Consider the following 2,946-nt stretch of genomic DNA (forward strand, 5'->3'; position numbering starts at 1 on the left):
TATTCATTCATTCATTCACTCACTTACCCATTCAGCAAGTTTTTATTAGATTTCCATTTATATTCTAGGCATTGTGCTGTGTCATAGAGACACAAGATCAATAAGAAATAGTTTCTTATGATTAGCAGAAAGATACAGACATGTATCAGTAAAGAGCAAAAAAAAGTATTTCTTATGTAATTACAGAAGTTTATAGAGACTATAGTGGGGCTGACAAAGAGTCTGGTCCACCTTACTTCGAGGCCAGAGTAGCAGCAGGGCCCCACAGAGGAGGTCATACACAGCTCATTTGTGAGATGAGTGGTGCCCTGCAAGCCGTGGGGGATGGTTGTTCACAGCAAAGGGAGCAACTTATTAAAAGTTCTCTATGGAGGCACGAAAGGGCCAACTTCTCAGGGATCTGTAGGTGGCTCAGAGTAGGGAAGACGGATGAGGCAGAACTAAGCCCGCAGCTAAGTCCCATTCGCCTAAGACCGTGCACTGCCCATGTCACCACACTGCCCTTGTCACCACACTGCCCTTGTCACCACACTGCCATTGTCACCACACTGCCGTTGTCAAAGACAATTTGGGCAAGACTGACTTTGTCTTTCTAATCTATAGTAAAGTCCAACTTGCACACAGAGAGAAAACACACACCCATGTGCATATGTCATCTCCGAAAGGAAGACGGTTATTTTTAGATGGTGACTTGTCCCAAAGAACATGAAACAACTCTTCACTGAATTCATTCATACGACAATAGAAGTTTGGACAGTAGAGATGCAGTTATATCACTATGTGTAAAGATGGCCTCCAAAGAGATTCAAAGTCTAGTTTCTCCACCCACAGATCTTGCAACATATCTTATGAATGAATGAAGCAGTAATCATAGTATTGAAGATCTGAAGGGAAGAGGAGAAAACCAGAATGCTACTAGTCACAAAAATAATAGTAATAATAATGTTAATAACAAAAATATTAATGTTAATAATAGTGGCTACAATTTAATGAGTGCTTACTCACTATTATACAGTAAGCACTGATTATACGTTCTTTTATTTAATCTTTCCCAAGTAGAATGAAGTAAGAAATATTATCTCTGCTTTACAAATGAACACACAGGCTTAACCATGTTCAGGATATCGCTCAGGGTCACCCAGGCTGTAAGGTGTGGAGTCACACCTGGATTCAAAGTCATCAGACCGCAGTAACTATGCAACATCATGGAGGTGAAAGAAGCCTTCGCCGCTCAGTCATTCTCACCCAGAGTACTTATGCTACCAGTGAGATGCCGATACAGTCTGGTCTGTAGTCTTCCTAACAACTACCGTGAAAGCCTCCCCTTCACTTTGTGGTGCCACTGCCTGTGTGACATGCTGACTCCAGCGATCCTGCCTGTCCGCAGCGTCCCCGCCGGTGCCTGCGGCGACCTGCACCGTGAGTGCTTCTCCTCTTCGGCCCTTCTCCTTACCCACCAGCATATGCCTTGACCGTGTCCTCTGGGTTATTGTGCTTAGGCCCCTGCCCATTCCCTGGCATAAGAGTCATTGTACAAAAACAGGCTATCATGGATCTTGCTCACAAAAACTAGGTAAGATTCAAGAAGAAAATAGCCCTTCGGTACTATGTCCACCAGGAACAGGCCATCTTGGTTTTTAGATCCTCTTTTCCTTCCTCTTTCTCGTCTCATTCTTTCCCTCTCGTTCCTCCTTTACTCCATTCTCCTTCTCTCCTTCCCTCTTTTCTGCCTTTTCTTTTTTTTTCTTACTTGATGGAAAATAATTAATAAAAGATGATTTGGCTTCTCTCCTCTGTACAAAACTCATCTAAAACAAAAAGTGATTGCGCAGGCAGGAGATGAAAGGTTGAAACCCAATGACCTAGTTTGTTCCTCTTCTGGCTCAGATGTGCCGTCTACGGCACCCCTTATCAGGCTCATTTTATCCCGTTAGTCAAAATTTCTTCGGCCAGGACACCTACTACTTTCTGTGGCATCCTAATCCAGCTCTTATTAATCACTAAAAGTAAGATGATCATAGAATTCATCATCAAAACTGTGATACGTTTGAAAGTAAAAGGTGAAGGTGCTAAAACTCATGAAATTATATAATTTTTCAAACGTGTATTGACTGACAAATTGGCCTCAGTAAATTGGTGAGCCCCAAAAATAGTTATACTGAAAAACTATTTGGAAAAATAGTTTTTCTTAGAAACAAAACAAGACATCATGTAAATTAAAGCACCATTTTAAATGTCATTATATTGATTATTGTTTTTAAAATCACATAGTCTGAATAATTCCTCTTTGTGTGTATTCCTATATTAGTCAGCTTCTTAGCTCTATCTATCCCTAAAAATGTGTCACTGGCATTTTTATGAGAAATGTATTATTTTCAACATGGTTTTAATATTTTAAAAAATTTTAATAAAATTATCTTTGATCTCCTTCAAAGTTATATTTTATGATGAATGCATTTGAAATTTTGACATCATCAACTTGCCCTTCTCTATATATCATAATTTTTATAATTGGACAATGCCCACATATACATGCTGAGGCACCCAGTAATCTCAGAGCAAATTATGCTAAAGGAAATTCTCAATTCTAATTTTTTTTCTTGCATTAAAATGTGTCAGTATTTTCACAGGTGGTCTGTTTTTGCTTCTATTCGGGGTGTTTTACTTTGATAAAAATATATAAGTTCTGATGATAACGCTTTTATATGTTTCACCAAAATTAGATGCTATAGAATTGTAAGCCTTCTCTATATCATTTCATTCTCCTCATTTAGACTAGAAATATATCCAGTAAAAGTAGGAGCTTGATCAAATGATTCTTTCCACAATTTAAGATATTTTGAGATATAATCTTGTACAGAATTTGAGCTTTTATGGTTTAATTTTCACTCCCTTGCTTCTGTAAGGATAAATTTCAGTGTCTTCTAGTTTACAAGCTTTGTTTTC

This window comes from Pteropus vampyrus, unplaced genomic scaffold (genome assembly GCF_000151845.1).
Source record: "Pteropus vampyrus isolate Shadow unplaced genomic scaffold, Pvam_2.0 Scaffold47, whole genome shotgun sequence".
NCBI classification, from domain to species: Eukaryota; Metazoa; Chordata; class Mammalia; order Chiroptera; family Pteropodidae; genus Pteropus; species Pteropus vampyrus.